The 18998-nt window shown below is 48.9% G+C and overlaps 1 protein-coding gene across 1 annotated transcript in view; it reads right to left on the reverse strand.

Moving 5' to 3' along the window:
* The window catches only part of RHBDL3 (rhomboid, veinlet-like 3 (Drosophila)), a 59885-nt gene extending 41280 nt beyond the window's left edge, over positions 1-18605 (reverse strand). The window contains exon 1 of the mRNA XM_006890926.1: positions 18588-18605. The gene's annotated coding sequence lies outside the window, so the exon portion shown is untranslated. The remainder of the gene's footprint in view (positions 1-18587) is intronic.
* Positions 18606-18998: the final 393 nt, after the last annotated feature.

Consider the following 18998-nt stretch of genomic DNA (forward strand, 5'->3'; position numbering starts at 1 on the left):
CTAAAAACGGTGTGTGTCTTTCTGTTGGGGAATCAAACCCTGGTCTCTGAGTGATAGGTGAGGATACTCAGCATTTTACTAACAAGGGCAGCCTTTTTTTGTTTGTTTGTTTTTATTCTTTTGTGTATGTGTACCATCAAATCAGATCTGAATGGCACAAGAGGAGATTGTTCCTCCTTCTCCAGTACAGCATCTGGTGGATTTGAACTGCACACCTCTGGGATTGGAGTGCATCTTCTTGCCACTAGGCCACCAGAGATCCCTACCAGCCATTTATGTAGGGTCATACCATATCTGTCCTTCAGAGTCTGACTTATTTCACTCAGCATGTTTTCATGGTTCATTTGTACTGTGGTCATGTATCAGAATATCACTTCCCTTTATGCCTGAGTAATATTCCATTAGCAAGTTCTGGTGGCCTAGTGGTAAGAAGCTGTGCTCCAATCCCGAAGGCACGCAGTTCGCAGCCACCGGCTGCTCCATGGGAGAAGGATGGGCAATCTCCTCCTGTGCAATTAACTGCCTCGGAAAACCTGCCGGGGGTCAGCTATGTGTCGGTAACTACTCAATGGGACACAAGAACAACAATATTCCATTGCATGGATATCCCACACGTTATTTATCCAGTCATCCCCTGGAGTGCCCCCTGCAACCTCTGGACCACACCCTCCCTTCCCTGTCCTCTGGCAGCCTGATGATTCCTTGCTTTTCCATCTTCTCACTAGAATGTGGCTTCCTTGAAGGTCAGCATCACATCTTACCCCTGCTCCTTTGTACTGAGCCCGCCATAGTCAGCACGCAGATTTGCTGGGTGCATAAACAGTGGGTATTTGAATGGATAAAGAGCACACTGGTGACTTAGAGGTAAGGGGTTACGCTGCTAACTCAAAAGACACATGGTTCAAATTCACCAGCTGCTCTACTGGACAAAGACAATCTCCTCCCGTGCACCTTACTGCCTCTGGAAACTCACTGAAGGGTCAGTTATGGGTCAGTTCTGACTCCACTTACTTAACAATGACAAGAATTTGAATGGATGCTCAAATCGCACCAGTAGACACTGGCTCAGCTCTGATTCCTGGTGAGCCTGTCCTGTGTGTGTTGGAGACAACACACAAGCTCCAGTTTTCTATGGCTGCTTCTTTGGGTGTAGACTGCCAGCCTTCATCTGAGTGGGTGCAGACCTCTACTTTTTGTGTTTAGCATTTAAGAAGTTACCCATTCCCTCTACCCAGGGGCTCCATTCACATGATCCACTCCCATCAAACTGTTTGCCATCCATCGTGACCCTACGGGACTGAGAACTGCCCCTGAGGGTTTCTAAGACTGTAAACCCTTCTTGAAGCAGACTGTTACTTCTTTCTCCTGCAGAGTGGCTAGTGTATACGAACCAGTGAACTATTCATTAAGTGCTTTAGTCACAGCACCAAAACCTAAAACCATCACCACTGAGTAGATTCCAACTCAGAGTGACTCTTCAAGAACAAAGCAGTAGCTCCATAAGGTTTCCAACCTTTTTAATTTTACTATTTTGTGTGTGACTGTCAAATTGGATCTGACTGGTACAGAAGGAGATTGCCCCGCCTTCTCTAGCAGAGCATCTGGTGGATTGGAACTGCACACCTCTGGGATTTTAGTGCAGCTTCTTGCCACTAGGCCAACAGAGCTCCCTAAGGTTTCCAATCTTCATGGAAGCAGACTGCTCCATCTTTCTCCCCCACTGTGGGGCTAGTGGGTTTGAACCACCAAGCTTTTGGTTAGCAGCCAAGTGCTTCAACCATGGTGCCACCAGGGTCCCTGTATAATCACTGTTGTTGCTGGGTACCGTGGAGTGGAGTTGGAGACCACCTACAGCTGACCCTCTAACAGGTTTTCAGAGGCAGTAAATCGCACAGGCGAGAATGCCCATCTCTCTCCTGCAGAGCAGCCACGTCTGTTAGGCATGGCAGCACAGCTCCTTACCCCTCGCTCACCAGCGCTCCCTGCATCACCACAGACGGGTACTACTTTTCTACAGGAATTCTCAATGCCTCACTAAGAGGGCAAGACTTTATTACTCTCCCCGAGAAGCAGTCTGTTCCTGTCCTATAGCTCCACTTCTCCTAGACTGGATCCGAAGTCCCTCTCCCCACACATCCTGGTGGATTCACACAAGCTTTCTTTGCATCCTAGAGGCCCTGCTGTTGGGGTGCCTGTGCGCACAAAGAAGAGGGTGGCTTCTTGTGCTGCCAGGTTCTCTCCCTGGGGAATCCGGAAGACCAAGCCCACGCATTCCGCTTTAGAGCTAAGGTCATTGCAGATTATTTTAGGAAAAGTGACTCTGCATGCAGCTTTTCTAAGACAATCTCAGAGGAAGAGCTGAGAGTCACAAGATAGGGGCTATTTCGGCTCTCCCCAGACCTCGTTACAACAGAGCGGTTCTTCTGAGGCCTGCTTTTGTTGCTGTTCTTAAGTGTTGTTGAGTAGGACTGAAAGCAACCTTATGAACAACAGATCTGAACCCTGTCCTATCCTTGCCATTCCCAACACACCTGAGCCCATTGCTGCAGTCAATCCATCTTGTTAGGGTCTTCCTCTCCTTTGCTGGCCCTGCACCTTTCCAAGCACGATGTCCCTTTACAAGGAATAGCCTCTCCTAGTAACGTGCCCAAAATATGAGACAGTTTCACCAACCTAGCCTCTGGCTGCACTTTCCCCAGGACATACCCGTTCGTTCTTTTGGCAATCCATGGGATATTCAGTACTCTTCTCCAACACCACAGCTCAGAAGGCATCAATAATCCTTCCGTCATCCCTACCCGCTATACAACTCTCAGATGCACAATGATTGAAAAGACCATGACCTGAATCAGGCAAACCTTAGTATTCAAACTGACATCATCCTTGACAACAAACTTGCCCAGTGTAATACATCTCCTGATCCCCTGACTACTAATACCAAGGATGTTGATAGTAGGTCCAAACAAGATGAAATCGACAATTTCAACCTTTTCTCTATCTGGTATGATGTTGCTTTTTGGTCCTGTGGTGAGGATTTTTGTCTTCTTGAGGCCTGCTTTTGTGTCTATATCTCTATCCTCCCACCCTCATCCACAAATTCCAAGTGTCAGGAGAGATGCCTCTGTAGTTCGTATCATCAAGTATCTCAGGAGACTCAGGCATCCAGGGCCTCTCTGATCTTTACTGCTAGGTTCACACAGGCCAGCCGGTGGGGTCATTCTCAGGGACATGGCGATGACAGAGGGGACCAGGAGGTGAGGGGGATCCAGTGATAGTACTGGCTGCTAGGCCTTACAGAAAGGCCACAAGTGGCCTAGTGGCAAGAAGCTGCACTGCAATCCCAGAGGTGCATGGTTTGAATCCACCAGATGCTCTGCTGGAGAATGAGGGGCAGATCCAATTTGACAGTACACACACACACACACACACACACACACTCTCTCTCTCTCTCTCTCTCTAAGTACTTGATGTATATAGTTTCTTTGAACCCTTCCAATAACTTTAAGAAGCAGGCCCTGTTATTAATATCCATATAACAGAACAGATGAGGAAATGAAGGCATGGAAAAGTGATCACAGAGGTTAAGTAACTGCCCAGGAAGCTTAGAGCTGCCTCCAAACTACTGCTGGCAGCTCTGGAATTAAAGAACCAAAGAGATGAGTGTCAGCCTGGGACAGGTGGAAGCTTCAGGTTTCCAGGCTCTATTCTAAACAGAGAAAAGTTCCAAACACCCCTACTGCTCAGCTGAGGAAGTTCAAACCTCCAGAGGGCAGGTGGTAATGACAGTGAGAGAAGGTCTCCTTCCTGGGAGCCTGGGGCTCCTGACATCCCGGAATCTCCTACCTGCCTACTGTATCAGCCCCAACTCCATCACAGAGACTCACTCCCCCGGCCTGCTGGGTCCCAGGGTCTCCCAGGGTCTATGTGGCCCTCAGGTGCTGGATGGACAGAGAGGCACAGAGGTGGGGTACGGGTGGAGAAGCAATCATGAGTCCTGGGTAACTTCCCAGTGAGCGCTGCAGAGGAACTGGGTGGGTCGGGCAGCGGTCAGCCACACAGCATGGCTCCTCTCCTGCCTCAGCTGGGGAAGGATGCCCCATTGAGCTAGCTGCCCGGGGGGGGGGGGGGGACACCAATCCTCTCCCAGGGGTGGTGGCCTTAGAGGCTTGGGAAGACAGGGGCATAAGAGGGTAGCTGGGATTGGGCAAGTGGGCAAGGGCCCCTCTCCCTCTTTTTCTCTCCAGACAAAGAACCACCTGCTCCCCTCCTCTGCCTCCCCCTCCAGGGCTCCCTGCTGTTAGCCTAGTGACAGGGGCTGCCCCAGGGCTTCATTACCCACCCCCAAGCCCTCCCCACTCCAGGCACACACCACAGGCTCCAGACTGCAGAAACAAGCTGGAATCAGGCCGAGTCTCCTTTCTCTGCCAAAACTCTACCTTTCATGCCAGGACCAGAGAGGCCAGCCTGGCGGGGGGGGGGGGGTCACCATTGCCCTAATAGGTAGTCCTCAGGGATGCTAGAGGACGCCTGGGTCTGAGGAGGCTCCAGGGATGGGGCTGGCTACCCAGGAGCTATGGATATACACAGGACACCCTCCAACCACCCCATCACCTGGGACAATGAGAGGAAGAGCATAGGCTAGCCATGGGCATGCAGAGGGGACTCAGAGCAGAAACAAAGAGAACACGACACAGAAAGCAGGGACCCAAGATCCCTGGAGGGAAGCTTTTACAGGAGGTGGTACCCTTGGGGTTAGCAAAGCACAAGGCAAAATCCCATTCTTGTCACAGGCGCTTCTTGTGGTTCTGTGCTGTCCAGTTCTGACTCACAGCATCTCCACAGGACAGGGGAGAACTGCTCCCTCAGTCTCCCAAGCTTTAATCTTTGTGGGAGCAGACTGTCAGATACTTTCTCCAGTGGAATAGCTGGTGGGCTCGAACCACTAACCTTTCAGTTAGCAGCTGAGAGCTTAACTCCTGTGCCACCAGGACTCCTTTGGCCAGTAACTAAGGTTTCTACAAACTCAACTAATCCATTGCCATCAAGTCAGAACCCTCCTTATAGCTGATCCTCCATTATGTTTCTGAGGCTGTAAACTGCACGAGAGATGGCCCATCTTTCTTCCCTGGAGCCGCTGCGGGACTCGAGCCACCAGTTGGTGGTGACTTTGGGCTGGCAGTACAACTCGCTGCAGAACAGGCCACAGGGCTCTGTGAGGTTTGTGTATTCAGGGTAAATGGCTGCTCTTAGAGCTGTGCTGTTCATCCTGAACGGGGCTAATATACACCGCAGCTTACCCAGGACTAGGTACTATCAGCTTCCTGACTTCTCTGATTGGTCAGGGCAAGGGATAAAGTGCCTACCAAGCTGGAGCTGGCCCTCTCTGGTCTCCTTCAGTCCTGACAGGTGAATCTCGATGCCAGCAAGCACTGTGGTTTGGAGCATTAAGGAAAGAGATTCTGTAAAGGTGTCTGCATCTGTCCATGGTGGCAATGGGGAGCTCTCAGCATGGGGTCTGGCCTTGGTCATTGGAGGCAGCTGCCTGGGCTGGGCTGGGGGTGGTCCCAAGTGGCGGAATGCTGGCTGTGAATGAGTCCACACCCACCCCAGGGAGCCAGGACTCAGGGTGCATCATGTAACCGGCCACCTGAATAGGGGTTAGTGCTGTGGAAGGAGGGGCCAAGTCCAAATTCAGCTCAAATGGGGAGTGCTGGCAGCAGAGGGAAGGGAAGGGAAAGGCACACGGTGAAGAGTGTCCCCTTCACTTCTCACACCCACATGCCTGGCTCTGAAAAAGCCAGACGAGGCCCCCAGGGATGTCAATCCCACCAGTCCCTGACCCTCCATGTCACTAGTGCTTCCCACCTGCAGCTCAACTTCAGTATCTCTCATCACCCACCCTGGATCCCTTCCTCTCTGTAATACCACCACCAGGAACTCTTTCCTCATTTCTGGGACAACGGGTCGGGGAAGGATTTCAGAAGGAATCCGACCCCCAGCTGCTGTGCCAACATCAACAGATCATTTAAGCATGCTGCCTCAGTTTCCCCCAAAACCAAGTAAAAACTCTTTTCAATGAGATGCACGTTGACTCCATACCTACCTCTGTGTACAAATGCAGGAAGGGAAACACAGAGCCTCTTAAGGCCCCTTTAATGCTCCAGGTTCTGTTTAGATGGTAAATGATATGGTCTCCCTGTGGTGGCCTAGTGGGAAGGGATTGTGCTACCAATCCAGAGTTCGAATCCACCAGGGATAAAGATGGGCAAGCTCTGGAATTTGCAGCCTCTGAAAAGCCACTAGACAGCTACAAGTCGGTTCCAACTTGATGAAACATAACAACATTCAGACCTCAGAGTTACTTACTGGTGGTTCAAATCCACCTAAAAAGTGCCTTGGAAAATGGGCCCTGGCCATTTGCTTCTGAAAGGCCACACACAGCTACGGAAACACAGTTCTAGGCAGCACACATAGGGGTGCCATGAGCTGAAATCAACTAACGACAATGTTTAAACTCGGCAGTGACCCTGTAAGGTAGATATTATTTCTTTTTTTTTCTTATTAATTCATTCATTCTTTGTTGTGTACCATCGAATGGGATCCGACAGGCAGAGCAAGAGATTTCTCCTCCTTCTCCAGCAGAAAATATGGTGGATTTGAACCACGCATCTTCAGGATTGCAGCTCAGCTTCTTTGCCACTAGGCCACCAGAGCTCCCTCTAGATACTATTTCTGATGAGGTCCACTTTACAGGTCAGACAACTGAGGCCCTGAAAAATGAGCTACCCAAGTGTGAATGACTGGTAATTGGTGAGGATGGATTCTTACCCTGGCAGAGGGGCCCAAAGCCTGCACCAATACTAAGATGTAACTGAAAGGAGTCTGAGAGGTCCCAGTCTAAGCTTCCCATTCAGATTACCCATTAATTACAGGCCAGGCATCATGCTCATTTTGTAAATGGGAAGTAGAGGCACAAAGAGCAAAAGCGCTCAAAGTCAGATTGAGTCAGTGAATGAGATGAGACGAATCCTGGCTTCTTCCACTGGGCTTGGCTGGCTCAGGTCTTGGGCTCCCTTGTTTCTCTCTGGCCTGTTCAGGTGCTTCCCAAGATGTGTTTTGTGGAACAAGAGACAAAAAAGATGGTGCAAGAAAGAAGGATAGAGATCTGGTGGCCAAGTAGTAAGGGGTTGCACGGTCAACCCAAAGGCAGGAGGTTCAAATCCACCAGCTGCTCTGCAGGAGAGGGATAGGCAACTTCCTTCCAATGTGACTTACTTACAACCTCCGAAAACCCACTGGAAGGTCAGCAATGAGCCGGTTCTGACTCGATGGTACATAAGAACAACAATGGTACCCTAAGTTTGGAAAATCCTCTCGGAAGGCCAAGGAAGCATGAAAACATATTATGAGCTTTGTAAAACCCGGTGTGGAGAAACCTTGATTTGGTTCAACACAGTAAATCCAAAACTTTGAGCTCTGCATTTTTCCACAAGAGGGGGCTGGACGTGGTTGTTAGGAAGTGGTCTCTGTCCTTAGCAAGCCAAATGGGGCCCCCTGTTCCACTCACTCTTGTCTCCACCAAGCCATTTCCCCTGCATACTTACTTCAGTTTCTTCATCTGTTAAAAGAGACTAATAGCACTTGCTCTGGGGTTAATTACACTCCATGGAATACCCTTTGGGGAACACACAGAGTCTAGAGTAGAGCAGAGCAGAGCCCGTTTCCCCTTTTCTGAAGTCTGTGGGTGTTCCTGAACCAGACTTGCACTTCCATCTTGTCAGCAGCCACATGCCCTCAGGGCAGCTGACATTTTACCTGGAATTTGCCAGAAAAACTAGTCTTCTACCTCTCTGGAATCCAGGCCCCAGCTAGAGGGTTGACTGAGGACACCTGGCCTGGGGGTAAGTGGGGGAGGCTGAGGAATCAGTGATAGACCTAATGGGGCCGCTGAGTCTGAGTGAGATCAGGGAACAAACCCGGCTGGAGCTGGGATTTGCCTGCTCAGCACCCAGGACAGCAGCGCCACTTCCCTCCGCTCCAGGCCAGCAAGCCCAGCGAGGGCTTCCAAACTCAGCCTGGAGCCTGGAGGCGCAGGAAAGGAAGAAGATATTTAGACAGATATTTATTTTATATCTATTATGTATGTGTGGTTTGCACAGACTGCATTCCTAGGACGATTAGGTATTGGTCCTTGTACCCACTACTTGAATTTTCTTCTCTGGTTCTCTTCTCCCAACCAGATCCTTCTCTCTCTGTCCTGAGAGCCCAGGACCTCAATGTGGGGCATGGGAACTTTCAAGAACTCCCATATCTGCACCTGGGGCCAATGAACCAACTTCCACCTGGTGAGGACTCTTCTGGCTGAGAGGGTATCTAGCCGTGATGGAGGGTGGGTTCCCTAACACCATCCTCACCGTCTTCACCCTGACCACCAAGGCAGGCTGAGTCCCGGGAAATGATCAGAGTCCTCATCGTGCAGGGGTAGGCATTGAGGGGCACACAGCAGTCCGCTTTGGGGGTGGGAAGTTCATCTGTGGGCTCCCTGCATCGTTACCATGGCTTCTGTGCAGAGCAGAATTAACGAGGCTGTCCAGGAGTTTATGGCTCAGCAGAGCTGTCCCCAGCCGACAGCCTGAGCCTCCCAGGGGCCTTGGGCCCATTCATGGATATTTACAGACCCGTAAATTAGGTCCAGGCCCGCAGCTGCCGAGTTCAGGAGGCGAAGTCATGGAAGCAGGCCTTTTTCTTCCAGTTCTTCTTCCTTGCAAATAAGGATGTTAATTCATGCCCTTTCCAGGGCTCTCCCCCACCTCTTTAAAATGCTCACTTTCGTACACATGTATGCTGTTAGTTTTATTTTCACACCAAGGGAGCACCAGTAGTGCAACAGTTAAGTGCTTACAGGTTAACTGAATAGAGCCCTGTGGGAGGGAGGCCTGGAGATCTGGTCTCATGAAGATTCCAGCCAAGAGAAGCCCCTGGGGCAGTTCGATTCTGTCCCATGAGGTCACTATGGTGTGTACCATCGAGTTGGAACTGATCCACAGCCGACCCTGCAGTAGGTTTTCAGAGGGAGTTCATCATATGGGAGGAGAATGCCCATCCTTCTCCTCGGAGCAGCTCGTGGCCTTGAACCATGTGCCTTTGAGATTGTGGCACAGCTTCTTGCCTCTAGACCACCAGAGCTCCAGCACATTTAACATAAGGCAAGTGAGGTACACACAGGGAAGCAGCTTGTGCAGTGAAAAGGAAGTAAACTGGGCACCACTAGGCCTGCTCCAAGCGAGGGCTGGAATAGAGCTTCAAAGGTCTTGTGCCTTCCTGGGAAAGAGAGTTCCTGAAATCCAGGGCTCCTGGCCTTGGGCTTCCCCATCTCCCCACATGTGGCACTGAGCGGGAGTGGGGGGGGGGGCTGTTCTCCTGGGATGGGAAGGTCAGCTTTGCCAGCTGGCGCAGCTCAGTGGTTCTAGGATTCCCAATGGATTATTTCTGTCCTATCAGCTGACACCACTGGGGCAGACAGCTCATCCCTCTCATATGGGCTTCTCCCAAGTGCCCACGCCAAAGGCCTGCGCAGCCTCCCTATAAGTCAGATAGCTGAACCCAAAAATCTGAATGCAAAGGGTGATGAGGGAGCAAGAACACCTTTCCCTCATTAGAGAGAAATCATTTTTGAGGCCCCTTGTTGTCCAATCTGTATCCCAGCTGAGCCACTACTGAGCACTTTCAGAAAGTCACATCTGGGCAGTGAGGGGGAGAGGCCCCAGGATTGCAGAAGGCTGGAGCTAGGTGGACAGTAAGGGGTAGGGGCTACCTCTTCCCACCCTGGGAGAGCCAGCCCAGAAGACAAGGCTTCTGTCCCTTCCAGGCATAAATAAGACTCCAGGAGCGACCCCTGCCTTTGCCATTGCCACAGACTCTGAGGGGGCGGGAGGGGGCTGTGACTCAGAAGCAGGTCCCATGGGCTCTCAGGAGCAGCTGTAATGGCTGTGCTGACTCATTGGGGCCCAGCCGGCACAGCCACCAGGGACTGCAGCCGAGTCACAGCCATGCAGCCCCGGAGCCTCAGGGGAGCAGCAGGCAGAGGGGGCTAAGTGTGAGAAAGGCTGAGAGTCTCACATCGGTGCCATTTCTTGCCCTTCAGCTCTCCCACTGCTTCTCCATCCAGTGTCCTGAAGAGGAAAGCTCAGTGGTCTGTGGGGGCAGGCTGGGAAGTGCAGCAGGGTGGGCAAGATAAAGGCTGGCTCATTGGAGTGCAAATGGTTAAAGCACTCAAATGTTTACCAAGACGATGGAAGTTCAAATCCACCCACAGGTGAGCTGAAAGAAATGCCAGGTGATCTACTTCCAAAAAATTCAATTAAACTCACTGCCATTGAGTCAGAACTGACTCCTCCCTACCTTCTGGGAGGTTTTCAGAGGCTTTGAATCATACAGGAAAAGACTGCTCATCTTCCTTCCCAGAAGCAGCTGGATTTGAACAGTCTGTCTTTGGGTTGGCAGTGAAACTCTTTACCCACTGGGCCAAATGACTAAAAAAATTAGTCATCAAAAACTCTGTGGAGCATAGCTCCACTTGAACATCTACGTGGTTGTGGTTAACCTGTATATTCACTTCTCATGAGCCTCCGGCCAACAGCGCTGAGGCTAGACGATTTAGGAACCAGGGGAAAGCCCTGTTTCAGAAGTCACCCAAATCACTCAGGCATAAATACAGAAGTTCTTCATCTCCTCTGTGTCCTGAAAGCCTGTTTCCTCCTCTGTAAAGAAGGAAGCACGTCGCTCAACTCACGGGGCTTCTGAGAAAGCAAAACAAAGATGCAGGTAGTACACACTCAAGGTTCAGTCCCTCAAAGCAGTGCTGGCATCTCAGGCCAGGGAGGGGAGGAGATGGAGGCTACTTCGACCTCTAGCTGTTTATAACTCATGGTCTGAATGGGGTCATTCCTGAAACATAGGCAATGCTCTGGACTCAGTCTCACTTTAGCCATTAATGGTCCAGCAGGAACTGACACAACAGGACCCTGAGCAGAGAGGAGGCTGCTGCTGCCCACATGCTGGTCAAGATGCTTCGTCCTCAGCTCCACTCCCCAGCACAGTTGGACAAGACAGGTGAGCAGAGGAGGGATGCTTGGGAATCAACTCTCCTCTAGGCAGCCTTTGTCCAAAACCTTCTCTCTTTTCTCTCTGGAGAGCTCATGAAGAAATGTGGTTTTTCAGCTCCTGCCCTCAAGCAGGCAGCTTATCAAGTTCAAGAAGGGACTAAGAGTAAAATTATAAAAATTTCCTATCTTATCGAGGTAGAAGGGACAACCAAATTGGGGACCTGGGGACTTGAACTTTGAGCTAAGATCTCAATCTATCAATGCCAGTCGACAAAACACTTTTTATTTCTTTTTAAAATTTTTTTAAATTTCTTTTCATTCCAATAACAGGATAACATGAGGGAGCTCTGGAAGCCTACTAATAAGAAGCTGCGCTGCAATCCAAAAAGCATGTATGTGGTTCAAATCCACTAGCTGTTCTATGGGAGAAGGATGAACAATCTCCTCCTGTGTAATTTATTGCCTCTGAAAACCTGCTGGAGGGTCAGCTATGAGTCAGTTCCAACTCAATGGCACACAATTTGATAACAATACAAATATCAGGTACCGGATCCTGTGTCTTCTACTACACACACATTATCTCACTAGTCTTCCCAACAGCCTGGTGGAGAAGTTACCATTCAAGTTTACAGAGGCGAAGGTTGAAGCTTACCAAGATGAACTGGCTTGTCTTTTGTCACAGAGTCAGTAAGAGGAGACCTGGGGTCTGAGCCACCACTGCTGATTACAGGGTCTGTGTTGTCTCTACTGAAGGGCTCCACCAGGCTTGGCCCTTCCAGGACGCCCAATGAGCAAATGGAAGTCAGTAACTGGTGGCAGGAATGCTGGTCAAGAGCGAGCTGGATTCTAGCCTCAGCTCTGACATAAAGGCATCAAGTGGCCTCAGAAGGTCACTGATCCGTGGCCTCAGTCTCTTCATTTGCAAAATGAACAGAAAGGAAAACCTGAAACCATTGACATTCTAATACTTGGTGGCCCTTGAGCCAGTAGCAGAACTAGCGGGGGTGTGGGGTGTGGTGTGTGTGTGGGGGTGGCTGCACCATCAGGGTTTGCTCCTGCGGAAGGCACCCAGGGATGGGGTTCAACCCGCCATTCTCTCAAGTCTTCCGTGCCTTTTCTGTGCAAGGAGACAGGCAGGCCAGCAGTATACAACCTTTAGCATCTCAGCCTGACTGCTCAATCATCCTTCTTTGTGTGTGTGTGTGTGTGTGTGTGTGTGTGTGTGTGTGTGTGTGTGATCAGGAATAAGAGTTAACTCCAGCATGACTGATGGGGTCAGTGGGGCAGGGGCACCGGCCAGGACAGGCAGGCTAGCTTTGTGGTGGGAGTATGGGAGTATGTTCATAGCCTCAGTGGCCCTGGAGGCCACTTGATAAGGGGTTGGGGGGCGTTCGGAGCCCATGCAAAAGCTCCAGTTAAGCCCCTCTGCTGGTTAATCATGTGTTCCGGGGGGCCGTGGCCAATGCCACAGCCTCTGGGGCAGATGTTTTCTCTGTTTCTCCATTAATTCATTCAGCACTCCCATCTGAACATCTTTTCAGCTCCCAGAACCCTCTTAAGCCAGTGTGCAGGAGGACTGCAAATGAGGTAGGCTTCAGGGTCAGGCCAGGCGAAGGCTCCCAGACTGGGGGAGGGTGACACTTCTAGGCTCAGTGGTCCTTCCTGGATCCTGGGCTGGGAAAAAGCTGGTTTAGCACGACTCCCACCTTCCTTGACTCCTGGATCACAGAAGTAGTCCCTGTGTTTCCTTCCTGCAATTCTGATTCCACGTTAAGAGATATCTGTTGAAATCTCCCTGGATATTAAGACACTGTAAAATGAATTTCCGCTTATATTTAATTCCCACACAGTAAAAGCTTCTTGTCCCATTACAGACTGGGGTATTAAGGCTCAGAGAGCTATGTAACCTGCCCTCAATCACAAAGTCAGTAAGATCTGATGTCTAATCCAGACTTTTACACACAGCTGCGCAGCCAAGCTGCACTGTACCCAATTCGTGGCACATGTTTTCAGTTTCAGTGCAATAGTTCAGGTTTGCCTGTTTCCTTTCTGGTAAATTAGCAGGGCTGAGGTCTTTTTTGGATATCTAAGAAATGTATGTTTCCTGGGGTCAGCACAATGACAATGAACTTTCTGTCAATTCTTCCTTTTCCTTCTTTCAAGGTTGGGCTCCTATAGTTATTGGATGTTGTTGACTTAAATCACTGTTCCAAAGCCTTTGCTTATTAAACATTTGAAAATCTTGGAGGCATTTTTATGGATGAATATGGAAAGTGTTTTTCCAACCCAGGAAGCCTTTTATCTACTTCCTATTTGACCTTGGATTCTTGAGAGCTTAGGTTTGGGGGAGACCCCCGGGTGCAGGAAGGGACTCAGAGTGAAATTATCAAAGCATCATTATCAAAGAGGAATTTATCAAAGAGGAGCTTGGAGGAAACCTGCAGAATAAATATAAAGGAACTAAAGGGTGCACTAACGGGAAAGGAGTCGTGCTGCTAAGCCAGAGGCTGCACCGCTCAGGGGCTTCAAATCCACCAGCAACTCCAAGGGAAGGTGGGCTCTGTCCTCTGGTGTGATTTACAGACTGCCAGATACAGCGGCGGGGCAGCTAGGTGTCGGTCTTGATGGCAATGAGTAAAGCGTACATTTCTGTTGTTAGAGGCCATTGATTTCATTTTAACTCATTGTGAACCTGTGTCAACAGAACAGAACTGCCCGATGAGGGTTTCTAGGCTCTAATCTTATACACAAGGCGGTCACCCTTGGAGCCACTGGATGGGTTTGAACTTCCAACCTTACAGCTATAGCCAAATGCTCAACTGTTATGCCACCAGGACTCCTTAAAGTGATTATAGCTTGTGTAAAATCATAAATATCAATAGGGCAGATCAAAAGTAAAAAAAAAAAATCTTGACTGTACATAAACATTTACCAAAATGATAACATTTCTCAAAACATTAAAGGGTTTCTTAATAAATAAATGGATAAGAATAAAATGCAGATAAAGTAAACAGTTAGATTTTTTTTAATAATATAAAAAGAAAGTTGTATTTTTTTAATACTAGAAAAATGTTGTTGCTGTCTACCACTGAGTCAGAACTGACCCACAGCTAACCCTCCAGTGGGTTTTTAGAGGCTGTTAATTGCACAAGAGAAGACTGCCCATCTTTCTCCCATGGAGCAGTTGAGCTGATGGATTTGAACCACATGCCTTTAGGATTGCACTGTAGTTTCTTTCCACTAAGCCACCAGAGCTCCAAGAAGAAAAAGAGAGGTTCACAATGAAAATTGTCTCAGGTCTGAAACAACAGAAGGAATCACAAAGGAAAAGCCCCAAGAGAGCCAACTATAGAAACCTAAGTTATGATTTCCTTAATATTACTCTACAGACCAGGAGGAGAGCAAATGTTTTGGGGAAATATTTGCATAAAATATTGTTATGTGCCACTGAGTTACTTGCAACTCATAGCGATCCTATGTATAATAGCCCTGAAACCTTCTCTATCCTGAGCCAACCTTATTGTCTCTGACAAACCTACCCCCCATTACTGCAGTCACTGAATCAATCCATCTCATTGAGGGTTTTCCTCTCTTGCACTGTCCCTCCACCTTTCCAAGCATGATGTCCCTCTCCAAAGACTTGTCCCTTCTTATAACATGCCCAAAGTATGTTAGATGAAGCCTCAAAATCCTAGCCTCCAAAGAGCTTCCTAGTTTCACCCTTTCTAGGCTGAACCTATTATCCTAGCAGTCCATTCAATACTCTTCTCCCATACCACAGCTCATAGGCATCAATTCTCCTTCTATCATCCTTAGTCATTGTCCAGTTTCCTGATGCATAGCAAGTAATTGCAAAGACTATGGCTTAGATCAGGTGCACCTTAGTCTCCAGACTGACATCGTTGCTCTTCAGTACTCTGGAGAGGTCCCTGACAGACTTTCCCAATACAATTTGTCTTTTGACTGCCTAGCTGCAGTTACCAAGAGTGTTGGACCATGCAGTGTTCCCTTGCTCAGTTCTGACGACTGCCTCCTGATCCAAGTATAGGTTTTCGCATAAGCATGCTCAAGTGTTCTGGGATTTCCATTCTTCTCAGAGTCAGCCACAGTTTGTTGTGATCCACACAGTCAAATGCCTTTGTATAGTCAGTGAAAAACACATTCCTCTGGTACTCTGCTTTCAGCCAAGATCCATCTAATATTAGCTATAATATCCTTAGTACCATGGCCTCTTCCAAACCCAGCCTGCACATCTGGCAGTTCTCTATTAATGTGCAGTTCTGGTCTTTTTTACATAATTTTCAGCAGAATCTTGCTTGCATGTGATATTAATGACATTGTCCAATAATTTTTGCACTCTGTTGGATCACCTTTCTTGGGAATGGGAACAAATATAGTTTTGGAGAGGTGTGGAGGTGGGAGATTTTCACCTCAACCCATTCACTGCAGGTAATGCCCACAGTCCCAGAAGTCCAGCAGGCTGAGTCTGAGGGTTTAGGTGCATCAAAAATTATGAAGATTAATATTTATGGTAAGCCATTGGGGTGTCAAATGCCGTAACGGTTACCCATAGTGGACAGTGTTTGGTGGAGCTCCCAATTTAAGACAGTTTTAGAAGCAGGAGTGGCATCCACTTCCTAAACAACATGCCTCTGGAAACTCTATGAACTTTGATAAAATATCAATAGTTACAGAAAGACTTCAGGTCTTTTGTTCATAGGGTTACTACGAGCTGTGCTCAACCTGATAGCTAACAACAACAACAATTTTTAAAAATCTGTAAAAATATTTAGGAAAACCATTAAAATGCCAAGGATCCTGCCTCTGGCTCGTCATCATCTGACCAAGCTCTCTTGACTTGAACAAGTAGCTTGCCATATTGCCTGCTGACCAAGGATTCATCAGCCTTGGACCAGCAGCCACCTCATCTGTTAATGTTGGGCTTGTCAGACCCTGTGGCCATGTGAGCCAGGGGAAGCCTCTAGTCTGACTTCTAGCCCATGGACTTTGGACTTGCCAGCTTCTTTAAGTACATGAGTCATTTCCTTGAAACAAATCTCTTTTTCTCATGTGTATACACCCTTTTGTTCCTCGCTGTCTTCTTTAGAGAAACCCTAACTTAAACACCTCATTTCAGCTTTCTAAACATTTGGCGTCCTTCTGAAGTGTGTCCATTGATGAAGCTTCATCCAACTTCTTAATCTAGTCATATCGGAGTGCTAGTCTGTCTTTGACTCTACAGAATAAGAAACAATTGTAGAGGAACTGGACATCAGACCAGAGATCAAAGACCTGCTCATGAATAACACTCTCTTTAAACACAAAGCATCAACAGGATGATAGCAGTTAGAAATGAGCTTCTAATGCTGCATGGAGATGGCAAGACTTACGGTGAGAAAAGTTATGTGCCCAGGGTAAGTTTTGGTCTTTTATAATACAGCAAAAAATGTATCCTTCTCGGAAGGTTTCTCAGAAGGAGGATGCTCTCAGGGACCCTCCAGTTTGAGAAGGTGTATTTTGTAGACCTCTTTTGATAATTTTAGGAGCTCTGAGGGCCTAGTTAGTGAAGTACGGAATTACACTGTCAATCCAAAGGCAGGTGGCTTGAATCCACCAGCTGCTTCATGGGAGAAAGAGGGTAATCTCCTCCTGAGTGGTTTACAGCCTACGAAAACCCACTGAAGGGTCAGCTATGAGTGGGTTTCAACTGAATGGCAATGGGAGTTGAGGAACATCTTCCTTTTGCCCCCTCAAATTCCAAAATCGCCATACTAGATGTTTTCCCCATTCACCTAAATGACTCACTTAAAAAAAGTAAACATATACACAGGGACTGGCAAAGGAAATTAATCAAACAAGAAAGGCAGACCCAGACAGAGTAGGGGGAGGAAATGAAAAAATTCACTTTGTGTTCTAGGCTCTGATTCTAAATGTGGCAGGAGGTGTGAAGGGCTGGCAGCTTGGTGTTGGTGGTGATGGTGGTGGTAGTGACGGTGGCAGCACCGCAAGCTCCCTTCTGCCTCAGGGCGACAGGCCAGCAGCCACTGTGCTCTTAGGAGCCAGAGGGAGAGTGGGTGGCACTTGGGAGCTGAGAGACACTGCGCTCATCAGGACAGGTGCACAGTTTCCAAATCACAGCTAAGTCTCAGTGGTTAATGTGGACGAATCCTCATCTCAAAGCTGCCATGTCTTTTGAGCTTTGTGCTTTTGAGTTTTGTGCTTTCAGTACCACTCTTAAGGACTGAATTCTTGGCCTTGAATTTAGCGAGCTCTTCAAAGTAATCTGAAACCAAAGCTGTCACTTTTGCCAACTCCCTCAACCCCCTTCTCCATTTCCTTCTGGACTGAGACTCTTCAAAGCTGTGCATGCGATTCCACCCGGAGCTCTACCACCCATCAAGTCAGCTCCTTTCTATAGTTACCCGTCAAGTCAGCACCATAAAGAACATACAGCTAATGCCTGGTCTGGGGCCGGATCATGGCTAAGACCCCACAGTTAGCCCACTCCTGCCCCTCCCTCTCCATTCACTCAGCAGACTCCTGGCTAGTCTCTCTCATCCCTGCAATCCATCTCACTTCTATCCCACTATTACAGAGGAACCTTTCCAAAGCATTGCTTGGATCATGAAACAAATCTGCTAAAAAAACTCCGAAAGGCTTCCCCTGTCTCCAGCAGAATAAAGTTGGATCCAAGCCACTTTCTCAGCTTTATCTTCCACTCCAACCACACACACTCCCTCTGGCCCAGCCTGACTGATCTCTTCAAGTCTTGACTCCTCCTCACCCCTGGCTCTTGGATATCCCCAGCCTCCTCTCCTTGGGGCCATGGGGCAGGCAGGGAGGGAGAAAGCAGGGGACTCCTGGAAGACACAGCAGCACCCAGCATGAGTACACAGGTAAGAAAAGAGACTCTTCCTTTTGAAAAGGCAAATAAATGTCTCACTCCAAATTCAAAAGCCAGCACTACCGGCATCACGTGTCATTTTCCTCCTGCCATTCCCAAGCACTCTCCAATTCCTAACGCAGAATTAAAGAAGAAGCAGCAGCCTATGAAAAAGCACAGAAGGATGCAGGAGGTTAGACCTCAGTGGTGGCTGTGGACTTCTGGTGCTGGTATAAATGGAAAAGGACCCAAGTCCTTCTCCCAATTCCCTAGTTCCCTCCTGCAATCCTGTGGCCTTTAGAGAATTGACTGGCATTCAATTAATTCCGTTTCCTCACAGTATAAACCTGGTGCAGGCGAGGTTAGGAGGCAGAGGGCAAGGAATGTCTCAGGGCAGCGTACTGTCCCCTCCTCCGGATTAGAGGAGAGCAGTGTGGTTCAGAGGAAAAGCGGTGTGGTTCAGCCCCAGAGACTCACGAAGCCACACCCCCTCCCCACGTCACCATCTCAGGAGCGCAGAGCTCAGGGAAGCCCACGCAGGCAGGGAGACCGACGTGAGGAGGACGACAAGGAAGGGGGGGATTTAACTGCTCACATACCTGATCAAACAGGACTTTCCAGTGCTGGCAGAGAGGGAGGCCATGCAGGAGAAAAAGGAAGAGGAGAAAAAAGAGAGAAAGACTTATCACCAAGGCCTCAGTAGCTCTCAGTAGCTTCCCCGCGGCTGTCCAGGGCTCTGCAGCAGGCTCAGTGCACACTGGAGACCCGGGGAAGCCAGGGAAGAGCTTCCCCCAGAGGCGTCTCCCTAGAGGGAACTCCCCGGCCGGCCAGGGTTGGTGGGGAGGCGCTTTCTACCGAGTTATGCGCAGAACCAGGATCATTTTCAACAACTACCAAATAAAGCTGTCCAACTCCGTCCAAGTGCCTCTGATAACTTCTGCTGCCTAGAGCCGAGGTCCACTCTGGCCACAGGCTCGGCAAATGCATACTAGGTGCAAACAACTCCATGA

The sequence above is a fragment of the Elephantulus edwardii genome, unplaced genomic scaffold, assembly GCF_000299155.1.
Source record: "Elephantulus edwardii isolate Elephantulus edwardi_28Jun2011 unplaced genomic scaffold, EleEdw1.0 scaffold00094, whole genome shotgun sequence".
Classification (NCBI taxonomy): Eukaryota; Metazoa; Chordata; class Mammalia; order Macroscelidea; family Macroscelididae; genus Elephantulus; species Elephantulus edwardii.